Source organism: Lepisosteus platostomus, chromosome 2 (assembly GCF_059453375.1).
Source record: "Lepisosteus platostomus isolate fLepPlt1 chromosome 2, fLepPlt1.hap1, whole genome shotgun sequence".
Taxonomy (NCBI): Eukaryota; Metazoa; Chordata; class Actinopteri; order Semionotiformes; family Lepisosteidae; genus Lepisosteus; species Lepisosteus platostomus.
In genome coordinates this window covers 47,621,775-47,641,099 of record NC_142612.1, presented here as the reverse complement: position 1 = coordinate 47,641,099, position 19,325 = coordinate 47,621,775, and positions in this window count along the sequence as shown.

Sequence of the window (19,325 nt, the reverse complement as noted above, 5' to 3'; positions counted from 1 at the left end):
TGCACCACAGAGATGAACAGAGATGGGGCCTCTTTGGGAAAGCTCAGAAACACTTAATTCTGCCTTATTATTAAGCCTCGCCGCTACATATCCCCCCTTTTTGAAGGTCACGAGGTCCTGAGGCGTTGTTGCCTTCAAAACAAAACAGAGTTAAGTGATGTCCCTTGCCATTAGAACATTAATCTTAAATGTCCACATTACTCCTCGAGAATTCATACCGGAACCAGCATTGGATACAAACAGGATGAATAACATCTGGAGTATGTATAAACACGGTAGGAGACATTATCTAAGTCTAGGAATTACACATCAGGAAGTTCACTGTCAATATCTGATACCTCTGTAGTAGATATTTGGGGAGAAGTCACTTCCTTTCTTTTGACATGCTACCTTTGACTCATTCATGCTACCTGGAGTACATCTTGATGTGAGAGTACATCATTCAGAGTACACTGTCAGTCATGATCCAGCTACCTGGCAGTAGTGTTACAATAACAACAGTTCCTGTTTCCAGCCCCCCGATAAACCACAAAACCTGTGTTGGGTATCTGCTAGGGTGGTTTGGAGGTTTGTTCCATTAACGCAAACTCAACTACCTGTACCTCTTCAGGGCTTACTGTTTCTTGGATTTCTATCCAATTCAATAGTGTGGCACCTGAAGGCATCCAAGACCTCAAGTTTGGTCTTATATTGTCTGGTTCCAGACCGTACAGTGTTAAGTTCAAGAGCACTGTGGCCTCCTCGGGAATTTGCAGGAAAACTGTTTGATTAGGTAGCTGCATTGCGGTAGCTGTATCATGCCTGTCACAAGTCATGGTGACAGTTAAATGTGGTGTGCTGACCAGCCATTTACTTCCCACCTGCTCTTCATGGGGTTCATTACCCTCCCTCTGCTCGTTAGTAGCTTTACACCCTTCATTGGTGAATCGTTTAGACACAGCCAATGGATAGCTTTGGTAGCCATACCCATCTCAAGATTTGGAACCGAATTCAATCTTGGATTGCCTTCTGGGTGAGCTATGAGCGATGGGGTTAATGTCACATACTCCTCTACTGAGAAGAGTGGAATCAAGTGGGTTGGGATTTGTGCCATGGTTAGACTGGCTACAGTGGCACTAAACTCCCTTAACAGGTCTTATGTCAACATTCTAACCTGTTGCACACAAGCATAAACCCACTGTATAACACCAACAATCATGTCCACTGGTTGGGGAATAAGGTTTAACCCTGTTGCATAGGAAGTTGCCTGTAGGGTTTTCCCTAAGCTTTCCAACTTTTGCTGCTGTCGATACAGTCTGTCACTACCCTCTGGCCTTTCTGACACCTGCTTTCTTGGGGCAGTCAGGGTGTGAGTGCCAGTAGCACACAAACCTACCAGAAAAATCAAACGTGCAACAGTGGCGGCAGCAATCAGTCCTCCCAAAAGTCTTTTCGGGTGGCTGATCCTAGTCATCTCCTTCTGACTGACTGTTGCCTTTATAAGCTGGCGCAGCGTGTACATGGTGTCTTTCTCAGTATGCCCTGTGGCATCTTGGGCACCAACATCCTGGAAGTCTGGGGAGATCTGACGCAGCTGCTGATGCTGCTCCTCCTTTTCCAGGGCATCTGCTTTTTCGATTTGTTCATGCCTGTGCTCTAGGAACCCTGCAGGGGGCGGTGCAGCGGTGGAGCATGCCTGACCCTCGGCTGAGTGGTCATCTGGAGCACCTGAGTGATCTGGGATTGTTACCCCATTCTCACTGTTCAGGTCCACCCTGCACACTTCCTGATTGAGGAATCCCTCTATCGGCATGTTTACAATCGTTCGCTGGGGGTAGGTGTAGGACACCTGCTCGCTCCCCCCTTCCCTCGCTAGGGGTTCAGGGAGCTGCCCCGGCAGTGGGATAGCTAGTTCACTGTCTTTGAACTTACTATCACTCACCAGGCCCATGTCAGTGCAGGCGGGGATTCTGACACCCCTCTTTGCGATGTCCTGCACTGGCAGGCGGGTGACTTGACCATCCAGCTCCAGTCTGGCTGAACCACTGTTGGTCAGACTCAGACTGACAGACTGAGCTGGTGGCTGTAAGAAAACCGGCTCGGCTTTCATTCCCTGTCAATTCTGGGGGACTGGGTGTGTTGGCAACTTTGCCGTTGAGGCAGGAACAATCAGGTCAGTCTCACTCACTACCTGGTAGTTGTGAGAAATAATGTTACCTGACTGCACGTTCCCTGGGTCGCAGCAGAGGGAATCGGCATCTGGGATCAGGTGTGTCCACAGCGCAGTAGTCTCAGCGTCCAGCTGGACCTCCTGTCTAACCTGTGAATGTTGCACCAGGGGCAACTGGCGGTTGCCCTGTGACAGCTGCTCAAGCAGATCCTCACTAATAGAGGACCTCTCAGGCCTAAGGGTGAGGGCTACATCACCAACCTGCTCTCCTGCCATCTGGATCCCTTCCACCACTGCAGGGTGGTGTTCCTGACCCCTCTTGGGTGCCGGGGTGCACAGGGAAAGCTCCTTTTCATCGCCAGGTGGGGAGATCTGCTCCTCTTTAGGGATGTAAAAGGTGTGTGCTTTACCTGGTGGATCAGGCGGCTGCTTGGAGCACCGCTCCTGTGGCATGAAGACTGTTGGGACCTTGGCCGGGACACGACTTCCCTGTATATCCGGGGAACAAGGAAATATTTTTATTTCTTGTCCAGAGGGAACAGAAGGAATCTTCACATAGGCTTCTGTGTTCGGTGGGCACTGTGTGAGCACAGTCTGCCTCTTGGCCCCCCTTTCCTTCTGTACAGAAGGCTTCGGAGCCTTGACCTGTTTCCACACTTTGCCTTTCTGGTGATCCACCAACGGTTCCTCTCTGAGTCGCATGCCCTTTTCTTTTTCTACCCGTTTGAGCTTGCCGTGTGGCATCAAACACCTTTCAACCTCAGTGTCAATCAGTGTCTCACTGTGTAAGACATCTCCCATGGCAGCCTTGAGGTAAAAGCTTCCTGCTTTTCCTCTCTGTTTTACTGCCTGCTCTGTGACTTCAGGGGTGGAGTCAGCACTCGCTTGGGAGTGGCTGACCTCATCCAGGCAGGAACCCTTCCGTTCAATCAGATAGACTGAGGGAGGGAGAGGGGGCGGGTCTCCGCCTCCTCCAGTGGAGAGTATCAGCTCATTCACGCTTCCAGCAGCCTTGGGGAGCGGTTGTCCCTGTCCTAATAAAGCTTGTTCAAGCCTGGCCAGGCGGACGGCTACTGAACCCTTTTGTTCAACTTTTTCTAGCCCTTTCCCTCCCCCGGTGTTCTCATGGCACTTAGGACGCTGGGTGCGGTCCTGTGTGAGTGCTTTGGAACGGGGCTCAGCCAGCTCAGGAGCCTGTGCTCCTTCGAGCAGGGGGGAATTAACCCTGCTGGCTCTGACGGCGAACACAGTCGCTTTAACAGCTTTTTGCTCAGAGCGACTTTGGACATCATACTCCCAGGCTTTCTGCACGAATCTCTTAATATCAGTCATTTTCATGGTCTGTGCATCTGTATGCATTAAGATCATCTTTCTGACTGATGGGTGGAGATTTGCAATGAATAAACCCTTGAAATGTGTGTTCTCTTCGCAACCCTCATCATTTCGCCCTGCAAAATAAGTTAGTCTAAGTCTCTCGTAATATTCGCGAGGGGACTCTGCTCTCTCGTGCTTAATGTTAAGAGCGGCGGCTATCGCAGCAGTCGGGTCAATAAACGCACTGTATTCTTCGATAAGTGCTTGACAAAGCTGCTCAAAATCATTACAGACTTCTTTCATCTGCCTAGCCATCCACTCATGTACAGCTCTGCTGTTAGTTTTCCTGACCAGAAACACTTTCTCCTGTTCTGTGGCGTTTGGCAGGTACTGCAGGTTATACCTGAGGTCTTGAATATAACTCTCGATATTATTCTCTGACACTGCGGTGTCAAATCTCTCTATGTCCTTCGCTAGCTCTCTCAGAGAATGGAGGTTTATTCTCCTAGCTTCTCCGCTGACGGAGATATGACAGAGATCGTGGTCAGACTTGTCGCTGCTAGAGAGAGTGCTTAATAGCGACTCAGTTCAGACATTTTAGCAACCATCGTTAAACTTAAAGAGTATTACTTTTAAGTACGAAATCACAGTTTTACCACAGAAAACCACAAGATCAAGTATGCAATCAACCCGGTAGATTGCAAAAGATCACAAAACAATCAAGCACCGCTTAAAAAGCAAGGGGAACTTTTTTCCTTTCGGCTTTCAGCACACTGTATTGTCGTGTATGAAACCCGCGGCGTTTTATATTGAATTATTCCGCTTGGTTGACTCATTTCAGTCTTGCCACGTCCGTGCCAGGGACACCAAATATGTAGGAAAACCGGCTCAGGGACGCCAAATATGTAATGTTGGCATAGCCAAATCAAATGTAGTGGCTCTCTGAAGGCACCAGTTCTGTAGGGTTTGGGCATTTACTGAGACAATTATTAATTGTAGCAGTAAATCACAAAGTTGATTCTTTTGATGGCTTTAGAATCCAACCATGCGACATAACTCAAACAACGCACACACACAGGTACTAATACACGAGGATACATTTATTAATACATAGAATATGCATATAAACCTAACAGATCTTATCGAGAGGGTTATCAGAATACAAAAGGTATATATTCAGTCAGTTACAAAGAGTTACACATATCAAGAGGACATACGTTCAGTATATCATTCATTTAGACCGTTTCGTAAAGTGAACTTGGTTACAACTTCTACATTAGATACTCAAAACAAGTACATAACTCTTAGGAATTAAATTGATATCAACTGGTTGGGATAACAATTGAATTCTCGAGCTGTAATGCATTGAAGTTGAATACTCATCCAATTTCTGGGGATTCAGATCTTCCTGCGGGCACAAAGAAACAGTTGCAGGCTTGTTGTTGTCCAATCCGCGCTCTCTGGCTCGGTGCCAGGCTGTGCTGTGCGGCTTGCGACGGTGCGCTGCTGATGCTCACTGTTGGCTTTAACTAGCAAAGTTTGTTCACAGGAGAAAAGATGACTGTGGGTCCCAGCAAGTCAGGAAGAGGACCGTTTCGTTCCTGATGAAGAGCTAGTTCTGAATAGTGATTCAGCTGTCCACAGTTCCGACCTGTTCACGAGGCCTGCTGCTGGTTACTCTCTGGCAACCTCCACTCTAGACTCTTAGAACAAAGGAAAGTTCTGGCACTTGGACACACTGGCCGTTCCGTGGTTGTCCGGGCTGAGTCTCAGGATGGTCAGGAGGCGCGCTGCGAGAATGTCCTGCCCTTGGGAGCCTTCTGCTCCTGGGCCGTCCTGCCCTGGAATTCTCCTTTGAATTCCCTTTAGAACAGTCCACAGAATCCTCTCCAGAATCTTACTGAATCCCTTCTGAATCTCTGAATCTCTTCTGAATCTCCCAGGCTCTCTGTGTTGCCTGTTTTTACCTGGAGGAACTTCAGCTCGTTGATTGGCTGAAAGTTCCATGGGCATCAGAGTCCCACGTGGGTTACTCGGCCCTACCAGTCCCTGATTGGTTGATCAAGGTGAGATATGAGTCACTTACTTCTGACACTTAGTAATGCAGTCCAGATGTCCAACTGGCACTCCCTAGACAGATAGGCGCCAATGGATGACCATTGATCATTATAGCCAGGCTTAGCTAAGTGCATCCCCCTTTGGGAGCTGTCCTTTATCAAAGGAACCCTAAATCAGCCTGCATGGTTAGTTTCTCTGTGGCTGCACCACAGAGATGAACAGAGATGGGGCCTCTTTGGGAAAGCTCAGAAACACTTAATTCTGCCTTATTATTAAGCCTCGCCGCTACATATCCCCCCTTTTTGAAGGTCACGAGGTCCTGAGGCGTTGTTGCCTTCAAAACAAAACAGAGTTAAGTGATGTCCCTTGCCATTAGAACATTAATCTTAAATGTCCACATTACTCCTCGAGAATTCATACCGGAACCAGCATTGGATACAAACAGGATGAATAACATCTGGAGTATGTATAAACACGGTAGGAGACTGTCACGGACGTCCAAAGGGACTAACCGTGGGGAGCAGGAGAGCAGAAAAAGACCCATATGCGTAGCGGCGAGACGGGAAAAAGGCCCGGGCTCATAGTGCAAAGAGTTCAGGAATGCCGTATAGAAACCTATGCCCTCAGGGAGCGGACGTGGGGCGCCCTGGTGCTAGGCGGGTCTCAAGACATCCGAACGTCAATGCTGAGCGAGGACAGAGTGCAAGACCCGGAAATATATAGCCCAAGGGAAAGAGAGGGACAGGAAGGACAGCAGACCGGAAACTAGGGACAGGACAGAGAAGGAGCGCCCTCTGGCTGCAGAGGGCGTGACAGTACCCCCCCCTTCATGGGCGGCTCCCGACGCCCATACAAATAAATAAGCTGCACAGCACTGGGGGGAGGAAAAACCTCATTTAACTAAAAGGAAACCTCCGGGAATCCACGGCTGAGAGCTACCCCTTCCTCCGGGGTATAAACCTTTATTGGGTGGAGGAAGGGGGGGTAGAGAAGAGCTCCGGAGACTAAAAACAAAAAAGTACACAAGCACAAACACAACAGACAAAAACCTGGGAAAGACCAGGGAGACAAACCACAAAAAAAAATAGGAACCAAAAACAGGTGGGAACCAAAGTTCCGAGACACAGAGAGCAGGGGGGACCAAAAAGGAGGGGAAACCAGGAAGAAAAAAAATCAAAACAAAAGGCAAAAAACAAGAAAAAAAACACAAAAACCCCGGGGAAAAATACTGCAGACTGGGCAAATGGCACGTTCACATTCTAACGCTGATATCGGAGTGGACAACCTGAGGAAAGCCAGACCGAAGTCCGCTCACAGACACAGATGCCCGGAATGATATCCAGCAAAAGAATGGAGGAACGGCAAATGGGCACGTTCGCATACTAACGCTGATATCGGAGTGGACAACCTGAGGAAAGCCAGACCGAAGCCCGCTCACAGACACAGATGCCCGGAGTGATATCCAGCGAAAGGCATGGAGGAACGGCAGAAAGCTTACCATTCTATCACTGATATCGGAGAGAGCAAGACCAGGAAGAGCCAGGCAAGAGAACCCGCTCCAGACACAGAAGCTCGGAGTGATATCCAGTAATGAGAATAGGCAAGCCAGCTCAACATTCAATCACTGATATCGGAGTGATCTACCCGAGGAAAGCCAGGTACAGGACCCGCTCACAGGCACGGAAGATCGGAGTGATATCCAGTGATTAGAATAGAGGAACTGAAAAAAAAAAAAAACAGCCCAGAGAACAAGAAAAAAAAACTGCGGCAAGACAAACAAAAAAAAAGCACCGCTCGCGGGGTCAGTAGGTGGCTCAGCATTCTGTCACGGACGTCCAAAGGGACTAACCGTGGGGAGCAGGAGAGCAGAAAAAGACCCATATGCGTAGCGGCGAGACGGGAAAAAGGCCCGGGCTCATAGTGCAAAGAGTTCAGGAATGCCGTATAGAAACCTATGCCCTCAGGGAGCGGACGTGGGGCGCCCTGGTGCTAGGCGGGTCTCAAGACATCCGAACGTCAATGCTGAGCGAGGACAGAGTGCAAGACCCGGAAATATATAGCCCAAGGGAAAGAGAGGGACAGGAAGGACAGCAGACCGGAAACTAGGGACAGGACAGAGAAGGAGCGCCCTCTGGCTGCAGAGGGCGTGACAGAGACATTATCTAAGTCTAGGAATTACACATCAGGAAGTTCACTGTCAATATCTGATACCTCTGTAGTAGGTATTTGGGGAGAAGTCACTTCCTTTCTTTTGACATGCTACCTTTGACTCATTCATGCTACCTGGAGTACATCTTGATGTGAGAGTACATCATTCAGAGTACACTGTCAGTCATGATCCAGCTACCTGGCAGTAGTGTTACAATAACAACAGTTCCTGTTTCCAGCCCCCCGATAAACCACAAAACCTGTGTTGGGTATCTGCTAGGGTGGTTTGGAGGTTTGTTCCATTAACGCAAACTCAACTGCCTGTACCTCTTCAGGGCTTACTGTTTCTTGGATTTCTATCCAATTCAATAGTGTGGCACCTGAAGGCATCCAGTACCTCAAGTTTGGTCTTATATTGTCTGGTTCCAGACCGTACAGTGTTAAGTTCAAGAGCACTGTGGCCTCCTCGGGAATTTGCAGGAAAACTGTTTGATTAGGTAGCTGCATTGCGGTAGCTGTATCATGCCTGTCACAAGTCATGGTGACAGTTAAATGTGGTGTGCTGACCAGCCATTTACTTCCCACCTGCTCTTCATGGGGTTCATTAACCTCCCTCTGCTCGTTAGTAGCTTTACACCCTTCATTGGTGAATCGTTTAGACACAGCCAATGGATAGCTTTGGTAGCCATACCCATCTCAAGATTTGGAACCGAATTCAATCCCTTTAGAACAGTCCACAGAATCCTCTCCAGAATCTTACTGAATCCCTTCTGAATCTCTGAATCTCTTCTGAATCTCCCAGGCTCTCTGTGTTGCCTGTTTTTACCTGGAGGAACTTCAGCTCGTTGATTGGCTGAAAGTTCCATGGGCATCAGAGTCCCACGTGGGTTACTCGGCCCTACCAGTCCCTGATTGGTTGATCAAGGTGAGATATGAGTCTCTTACTCCTGACACTTAGTCATGCAGTCCAGATGTCCAACTGGCACTCCCTAGACAGATAGGCGCCAATGGATGACCATTGATCATGATAGCCAGGCTTAGCTAAGTGCATCCCCCTTTGGGAGCTGTCTTTTATCAAAGGAACCCTAAATCAGCCTGCATGGTTAGTTTCTCTGTGGCTGCACCACAGAGATGAACAGAGATGGGGCCTCTTTTGGAAAGCCCAGAACACTTAATTCTTTCTTATTATTAAGCCTCGCCGCTACAGTGTATTCCTCAGCTTTCCCCAAATTATCTTCTTCTTACCAACATCTCTAGTCTTTTAGCCTGCAATAACTCAGCCAACACTTAAATCTCCAAAAGCTGCTTGTGTTAATTTTTTTAAATCACAAATATCATGTGTAAATACTGGCCATGTAATACTCTGCATTGTGGAATAATAGTTTATTTTAAAGGGAACTAGAGAAACTAAGAACTAGAGAAATCAAGAAAGGCTTTTTTTTCTAGAATTAATAAATGCACATCCTGTTCACTGGGGAAATTAAATCCACACTGAGCAATCTTCAATATGTTCAGAATATGACAGCAAGAATCCTATCAGGGATGCATTACACCTGTTTTCAAGTCCTTGCACTGGTTACCTATCAGATTTCGAGTCAAATTCAAAATCCTTATTCTCATTCAGTACCTACAGTATATGGCTTATTATCTGTCTACTCCCCACCTTTGTCCGTCTGACTCTGGTCTTCTAGCTGTCCTCAAGAACATCTACATTCTGTGGGTGACAGGGTCTTCTCTAGATGCACCCCAGAGCTCTCAATTTTTATTCCCAGTGATATCAGTCACGTACCCTGAGTGCATTTAAATCTAACCTCAGAACCTTTCTTTTCAGAAGACTTAGTGTCTGTATCTGCTTCATTTTCTAATTTTGGTAGCACCTCTAACTGCTTGTCTTTCTTATATGTATTTACTTTGTAATCTGTGGTCCTTTTATCTGTTTTTACATCTACTGTATTGCTTTGAGATGCCACTTTTAAAGGTGATATATAAAATAAAGTTTTTTATTATTGTTATAGAGAAACATGATCAGATTTTCCCTGGTTCAGAAAAAAAGATCTTAAGTATACTAGTTTATCACTCTTCTCATTCCCTCTTTGCTAAATGGCTTTTCATACTAATCTGATCAATCTAACTGCCTATTTTCTGTGCTTTCTCTATCCTGCTAGATTTGCAATTATTCTGAAAATTTTCTTCTTGAAATAACTCATTTCTAAATACCTTTTTTCACTGTTAACATCTTGCAGCAACTCTGCGACAAAATATACACTTAGCTCAACCTGACAGTTCATCCTGCTACCAACATTGAATAAAAAAAATCTTAAGATTTCTATATTTATGTCTTTATTTAGTGGTTTCATTAGTGACAAAGGCTAACCTTTCTTGGAAAAATGTCTTTTATGTGTTGCAGAAAAAACTGACTTGCTTTAACAAAACATGTTTACAAATCCTTTCACCTGCCAATCTACCTGAATGCCCAACTATGTGAGAAGCCCTCCATGAAACTATGGTTGCTATTAATTCATTTAGGGCTCACTGACAGAATTGCTGTTTTTTATGCATGCTAATTTTCTGATTCCTCACTCTGTTTCATGTTTATAGATAAGACTTTATTGATTGCGAAGGGAAATTGATGTACATGTTCATGTACATAATGAACATGTTTGCATGTTCTTTTGTAACATACACCTTTTTGTGATTTTTTTGTATATCTAAGCAAGTGTTCCTGCATCCCTCTTCTGCACTATAGTCATGGCTTTTTTTCTGTTTGTTTATTTCAAAGCAACACCTTCTCCATTTCTAAAACTTTTTGCTCATGTGCATTTTTGTGCACTTTAACGTCCTGAATTTTCATTTGCATTAATTTGTAGAATGAATTTGAGTTTTAGCCTTAAGTTTTCAATATCTTTTTTTTCTTGTCCTACAACTGTTATTATTGATCACCGAATTATTGTACTTGACATGACTTCATTCAGCCTTTCCTGAACGTCTATGACAGGCAGAGAGAGTGCTGTTTCTGGTGCGATCTTTTGCAGCTGACATTTCACTGTTTTAAACGAACAAGAAATTAGATTGCTCATAAATCACTTATTCTATATAAACACAGCGTAATTGCCCTCCGAAAATCCTCTTTTTCTTGTTCGTTTTAGAGACCTTGATCGAAACTGATTTTAGATGTCAGAAAGGATTTATTTTCTCTGTATTTCCTACATTGCTTTGTCGAGATTTTAACTTTATATCTAACTTTATATCTAGGCTCAGATTTCAACTATAAATCGTACAGTAATTAATAGCAGTAAATACTGATGTTTTGCGCCCTCTTACCACAAAAATATATGTTTTGTAGTTGGGATTAACTTTATTTCGTACGCGTAGCTACTCCGATTCGGACACCGAACAGTTAAAGATGGCGGCAAATCAGACACCCAGAGAGGGGGGGGGGGCGTCTTCTCGCCTCCATAACTAAAATGAGGTAGCCTATCGTGTAAATTTCGCTTTGTTGCTGATAGGTTAAGCTTTCGAAACTCTGCCCCAAAGTCATGTGACTGATTTTTTGCCCTGTTTCGTTGGTTAAACACAATGATCACAAGCACCACCATGGTAACTGGGATGTGTAGTTTTTAATTCCGTTTGAATTATAACTACGTACTGTCTTCATATTTGGCCAGGGCTTTAAAGAAAAGACGCGCCCAAAAATTTCGGTGCCGTCGTCTCCGCTTTAAAGGTACCCCCGTGCTGGAAGAATTTGACCTCGGAACGTTTGCCCAGCGTAGTTATAGTGGACATAAAAACAAGAGTTCGCTGGCATTATATCCTAGAAGACACAGACCGGCGCCAGACCGGTAAAATGCCTGATGAACTAGGGATTGGACAGTTTCCAAGTGCTTGTACAATTTATGGAAATGTTCAAATAAATATGCAAAAGAAATAAACAAAATAATCATTTATTTCTTTATCATATTGGCTAGCTAATGTCCTCTCTTTCCTAGTTAGTGGCTGTGTTTCTGCGTTGGGTAGCAACGGGTGACTGTTCTCAGGCGGAAGATGTAAACAGCTTAATTTTCGTGTTAAATAATTTAAAAAAATTAAAATTCATTCTATACAGCAATCGCATATTTGGGTACCATTTCATAAAACTTTCATGCTTAAAATGTTTAGGGAGAAATGGAAGACTGGTGTGTATTTTTTCTTTAAACTATCAAGACCAGCCATACACAGTACAGTTTATGTACATACAGTAATGTTTATGTTCCTAAATTAATATCGTTTATGACCTTCAGATGCGTTATGCTCCTCTTCTTTTTATGCTCAGCTACTAAAATTTCCCTTTAGTGGTAAAATTCCATATAAATATTCAAAACTAAGCGGATTAAAATGTGCACAGAAAAGACATTAAATGATTAAATCTTTTCACTACCAACCAATGCACCACGAGTGCCCCTGTCGGTCATTTTGGCCAGCCAATCACTTACCGCGGTGCCCTCCGGTGCCCTGCGGGTAGGTTACTGTACCGTGGGTTTTTACCGCTCATTTTGAATGGCTGCATCTGTATGTCTCAGATACTAATTCATAGTATAATCAAAACAAAACACCCACTGGATACACTGTGATCTCACATGCAGGTGTGAAGTACAGTAGGGTTAATCACATCTGTTTTAACATTGTTATAAAATGTATATTGGTTGTAACTAATACAATGGAGAACATAATTGCAGTTCTATTATTTATTGCATAATATTGCGATTTAAACATATGTTGCACCAGTGATGTGGCTATTGAGGTTACTCACAGTATCAATCTTAATGTTTTCACATTGAAATAAATATGCTTGTGTTGTGTTGATGTTAGTGGTTTTATAATAAATCGAATATGCAGTTTTATTTATTTGTGGAATAGTTTGTCTTACATATTTTTAAGTCACACTGTTAGATTAGACACTTTTTTCTCCCAATCAGAACTTTTTAAGTTATTGAAGTGCTTTCTCACAACCCACAATAGGGGTGTAATGCAACAGTGTGTTTTAAAATGCCAAGCATTGTAAATCGAATACCTGACACATGCGAATCATGTGAAATCATATCCACAAATATTCAGAAACAGTAGCGTACACATCAGTGAACTGCAGTGTGATACTGTATGGTTAAAAAGCCACAACAGTATAACGTGCGAAATATATTTTTATAATTAAAATCTAAAGCAAAATTGTTTCCTAATTACTTGTTGCTGAAATGACCAAATTACAAAATATAAATTATTTTAATATGCATGTAAACCTGAAAAAAAAAACATTGGGTTCACGACATGCTATATTAACAAACAATTTGTATATATCTGGCTGAGTAATTCAGTATAGTGAAATACCCTCTACTTTCATTCTTTGTATTAACTTAATATTTAACATACTATAATAGACAGCATAAAATCAATAAAAGTCAAAACAATGAACAAATTACATTCTATAATTGGAAAAAGATTGTCCCTGAAGGGCTAAGCATAGAACAGGATTCAAAGCTGGGCATTTTGCATGATAGCTCAGTATACTTGCACATGCCAAGTTAAACATTCACTGCGCCACCTGGCAATTTTACAAAGTAGTGCAGTCCGGCATCAGATTATTTAACAAAAAAAAACTAATTCAAACACATTATGTCCAGCGCATTATCCAGCATGCATTCTGAAGGGCTGGACCTGTAGGTTATAACAGGATATTTTTGGACTGGCAGAATGGCTTAGCATCTTGCACTCCCACTGTACTAAATATTAATAAACTCAGTACTTTCCAAATTCTGAGAAACTCTGCCCCTAATCTCAGGTCATTGGTTACATTGTGTATTATGATGTAGCCTGTTGTTACCAGGGCTAAGTTAGACTGCAGAATTTTCTCTATTGAGCACAAGACCTTTAATTCTCATAAGAGTCTATGTTTATTGACAAACTAACAATCTGAAACAAGGAGAAGGACCACTTTTGTGTTGTTATCCTGACTGCCTGAGATACACTGTGTTGCGGTAAGGCTGGTTATCTGAAGGGGTGCCAGGTATGCTGGCTGAAATGTGCATATCACTCTGGGTATTAGGCAGAGTGGATGCATCGGTGTTTGTATTAAGATTCTGATTGGTGTCAGAGTGTATAGAGTAGATCTGAGGAGTAGCCCAGGGTGGCTGGTTCTGTCTCTCTCGTTGTTATGCCACATTATTAATTTCAAATGGAGATGTTTAGTATACACTTGACACTTTTCAGTTTCAAAGAGACTAGCTGTTTATTCTGATATGGTCCAGATTTTCAATTGAGCACAATTAGTTTTTAGACCTTCCCCTGACTTTGAAAGAAGGGAAGAGGCAATGATTAATGAAGGAAATGGTGTAGCCATGGCGTAAAATGCCTCCCTCTATTAATTGACTAATTGGAAGAAAACAACTTGTCAGTTGAAGATTTAAAAACCAGCATGCGGAGGCTTGCAGAGTTCCCCTTTTGCCCTCTGTCTCCAAATGCCTGATCTACTGGCATGTGTTGTACCAATTGGAAAAGGAAACAAATGAGACAAGAAGCCTAGTAGCTCATGAAGCCTGACTTTATACTGAAACATGAAAAAGGTAGAGATCATTGATAATGAAGCAGCCCAGTTTTGGTCACTCAAAGAGTCAATTAGCATGCCAAGGGTAATTTGCTTGTTGTTTATTTTGTCTGCAATTGTACCCTGCACTAGTGTCAATCCATTGTGTTGACTTGATTCTTTTACACTAGAAGACACAGAGAACAGATTCTGGCTAAAGTGACATGCACACCCCCACCCATCACAACATTGATTTGTACTTGGAGCAAAGTTTGTGTTTTGATAACACCTTATAAAGTATGCATATATTAAAAAAACAATTGATACAAAAAACAGTTGTTGCCTTGTCTGATTTATATTAATTAATCAGTGTTATGTTACAAGGCTGGAAGTTGTGAATTAAATTAAATTCTGAAATATTTCTAATAACCAGTCTTGTGAGAGAAAATCCTATATCTAAAAAATTAAAGATTTTGTCTTATGTCCTAGCATATTTTAGTGCATGTCTTTTGATGTGCCTAATCTTTGAAAAACTTCCTTGAACTTTGGAGAAGCTGGACTGGTGGGGAAGTGGTGTGGCAAAGATGATTATATGATCTTCCCCCAGTTAACATTTTTGACTGAGCTTCTGGTTCACCAGAAATTATTTCCATTTTTTAGTTATGTACTGAAACTTTAATGAACATTTACGAAGACTAACAATACTATTCTCAGAGACCAATTGATAAAGTGAGTACTGAAAAATGCCACTGTCAAGCCATTTACCAAAGCGACAGAATGATATCAGTTGGTGCCAACAGTATTGCAAGCTCACAGTTATGAGGAGTCAGTGTTGAATACCAACAAGCTATGTTTTGTTCCCGAATGTACTCAACCAATTCGGGAAGTAAGCTTAAAGAACCCCATTAGTAGTGTAATAGAAGTTTATCTGTATTAATCTTTTTATCTTGCTTCTAAAGGTGAAATGACCTGCACAGAGAGAGGTCACAAATGAAACTCATGACTGTTTATGATCCTGTCAAGATTGATTATTGTTATTTCATAGAGTTGGAAAAGTCCCACTAGCTAACTGGAGTATTGTATTCAAGTTGTCTAGATATGGGTTCACAAGCATTTCCTATATGAAAGTAATTAAATCTATGTTAGGAGAAGGTTAGTGGTAAAGCACAGACGTGCTTTAATGTACACCGAAAATAATCATTCAATTCCTTCTTCCAAGATGATTATATTTCTCCTTGTATTAGAACAAAAAAGCAAGTAGGCAGTCAGAGAACATATCTGAGAATGCAATTCTTAATCCTAATTTGTATGTTACGCATTCCACTCGCGCCGCTCTTCCTTCTTGCATTCCCACGCACACACCCTGTAAAACAAGCTCACGCCGCAAGTAAACGCCAATCACCTTTCTCTCCCGTCTCTATTTTAGTTCTCCTTTTTCCTCCCTTCCCCGCTCACTATTGCGGATTCTCTTCGAGCTCCCTAGTGCACGTTTACCTCTTGCTTCTCTCCAGTTTTCGATCTCCTAGTCTGCTTCTCGTTTTCGGTTTCGCCTTGTGATTTGGATTGCTGCTTCCTCGTTTGTGCTTCCGTGTTCCGACCTACTCACCTGCCTCCTGGTTTTCGTTTTTGCCTAGCGTATCTGCTTAGTGTCATTCTCTTGTCTTGTGTCCTGCATAGGATCCTATTGCCCAAGAAGCCCTATCTTACATTGTATTTAGACTTATGGCTAAAAACATTAGAGGAAAAAAAATAGTCAAATGTATTTGTCAAACAATTAAATGAATGTCACACACAGCAAACGCTTCTTAGTGTGAATTATCAATGTATAAAACGTATTTGTCTGTCAAGCTGGTACTTCCGTATTTATAAAACACTTGCATTATATATTAAAATTGAAAGAAAACTTATGAATGTACAATCAGTTAAGAAATTAAGATAAAACACCATGCAACAAAGGAAAGGTTAATATTTTGAAAACATATGAAAAAAGGGGAGTTCATTTATTATCATCTGATGTTCACACTTAAACACTGATGTAAACTATAAATGAACCTAGAAATACCAACCAAAAATCTTAATTCAAATATTTATCAGCCTTATACTGAAAAGCCCAGTATTGGATATCAACGCCTGTCAAGTACTTTGCTAAGGTATAATATTATGGCCAGTCAAACGGGAGAAAAAAAAGTGAAAAAAAAGATCTTCTGAAGAAATAAAAAGAAGAGAGATAAATAGAGATGACTGAATTAGGTAAATGTGTTACAAGAACTGTGGTTCAATTCAATTATTTAGAGTAACTGTTCAAGTTTTGAGACCTGTAAACTTATATTTTAAAGGAAGGAATAATTTGTACATATGTTTCAATGTACTGCAGTAAGTGTAGTTGTTTGGTAATAAGCCTCTTTTCTATGCAGTCTAATGCTTTGGACTGGAAAACCTTTTTATTATTGTGAAATTCCCTCAGTTGTGTACAGTAGGTCATGACTTTACAGTACAATGATTGAGATACCAATGTGCCACAGCATTTTCTTCCTTTAAATAGTTTTATTAGATATCAATCAATCTTAATGGAGCTGCCACAACTCACAACTAATTCTGAAGTAATTGCCTCAGTTCCCACATATATCACAAGTCATTTGGGGTCACAGCTGAAAGCAAAAATCCATTCTTTTTCATTCTGATAACATCACAGTCATCCACATAATCAAGAAGGTCACTTTCCCAGTATATCATGGAATTTCTCAAACTCCTCAAATGGATTTCTCTCACAAATTAATTCTTTCTTGTTCAGGTCATCTTAACAGAATAGTTAATTTTCTCTGTCTTTCCGTTTCAGAAATTCAGGAACTTGGCTCCAGATGAGAACCAGAAACCTTGCACAATACAATCAATCAAATCAATCAAAGTTTATTTATCAAATGCACAACAATACACCATGCAGCAGTAGTTGCTGGCAATGAAATGTCTTTTCTACGAGCTGGGGGGGGGGGATAAAAATCACAAAATTATGGTTACATAATAATATATAATGCAATAGATATTGAATAAAATAAACTCAGACAAAACTCAATATAAATAGATCTGCTATGTGTCCAGGGTGTATGCAATATATTATGTCCAAATAGTGCAGTATGCCAAATACAATGAAAACTGTATGTTCATGTAGCCATTTGCTGAAGGAGCTGAACGTTGGCTATTTAGCAGTCTTATTGCTTGGAGGAAGAAGCTGTTCTGTAATCTGTTGGACTTTGGCTGAATGCTTCCGTACCTTTACCGGACCATAGGAGAGAAAACAGTTTGTGACTGGGATGACTGGGGTCCCTGAGAATGGACCTGGACTTCTTAAGACATCTAGCTGAGTAGATGTCCCGGATGTTTGGTAGCTCATAGTCGGTAATAAGCTGTGCTGACTTCATCACCCTCTGCAGTACTTTGCGGTCCCTGGCGGAGCAGTTACCACACAGGGCAGTGATGCAACCAGTCAGGATATTCTCAATAGTGCACCTGTAGAAGCTGGCCTGGATATGTGATGGCATGCCAAACTTTTTTAACCTGCGGAGAAAGAATAGGTGCTGCCATGCTGTTTTGACCACGATGCTGGTGTGGTGGGTCCAGGTTAAGTCCTCTGTGATGTTAACTCCCAGGAACTTAAAACTGCTGACCCTCTTCACTGCAGTCCCATTGATATAAATAGGTATGTGATCTCCTCCCTGGTGTTTCCTATAATCCACAATCACCTCCTTTGTCTTACTGATGTTTAGAGAGAGGTTATTCCCCTGGCACCATGCTGCCAGGGTTTCAACCTCCTCCCTGTCTGCAGACTCTTCCCTATCTGTGATCAGGCCGATGACTGTTGTATCGTGCACAAACTTAATGATGGAATTTGAGTTATGCCTGGCGACACAATCATGGGTAAAGAAGGAGTAGAGGACAGGGCTAAGCACACAGCCTTGGGGGGCTCCAGTGTTTAGAGTCAGGGTAGAGGATATGTTGGTGCCCACCCTCACCACCTGTGGACGTTCTATCAAGAACTCCTGGATCCAATTGCAAAGGGAGGTGTTCAGTCCCAGGTCCTGGAGCTTGATGACAAGTTTTGAGGGCACAATGGTATTGAATGCTGAGCTATAATCAACAAACAGCATTCTCACATATGTTCCTTTCTTATCCAGGTGAGAAAAAGCAATATGGAGGGCAGTGGCTATAGAATCCTCTGTTCGAAACACTTCATGATAACTGAAATGTAGAATGGCGGTAGTCATTCAGGCAACTGACTCTGGGTTTCTTAGGAACAGGGACAATGGTGGTTTTCTTAAGAGGGAAGGAACTATAGAATGAGCTAGAGAAAGATTGAATATGTTGGAGAAGATATCTGCCAGCTGGTCTGCACATACATTCAGAACACGGCAAGGGATAGCATCAGGGCCAGGGGCCTTGTGTGGATTGGTTGTTTTAAAAACTTTACACAGATCTGCTCTGGATATGATCAATGGGTTTCTGTCTTGGATTTCTGGAATCATCCTGGCTGGATCTGCATTACTGACCTCAAACCGAGCATTTAATGAATTTAGCTCATCAGGAAGATAAACTAAATTCCTCCTTATTCACAACTTACTTTCAATTAAACCATCCTATTTACCACTACCTCCAACTTGCTCAGCAAGCTATCTTGTCAGGAATCACTACTCACACTCTCAGCTCATACAGGACCACCAGGTAGTGTTTGCAATCCTTCCAGTTCTCCACATAAGCTCATACTGAACCATTAGGCAGTGTTTGCAATCTTTCCAATTCTCCACATAAATATAGTTTCAAACAGCTCTAACTATATCTAACAACATAAAATGTTTAACTTTTGATATCCTAACAATATCCTCTGTTAACTGCTATTATAAGGAATTGTTGAAGGTCCAGAATTTTCAATTAAAGTATACTTTAGAGGAATCTAGTTCTTCCATAAACTACTTTTTGTTACCACTTCTTGTTCACTTCTTGGTCCATTTCTTGTTCACCTTCAAATCACTCTCCTTATTAAAGGCCTCCAACATACCAAGAAACCACTTCTGAATCAATGAGCACCACATGTCCTGGATATCTTGGTGTTATGCA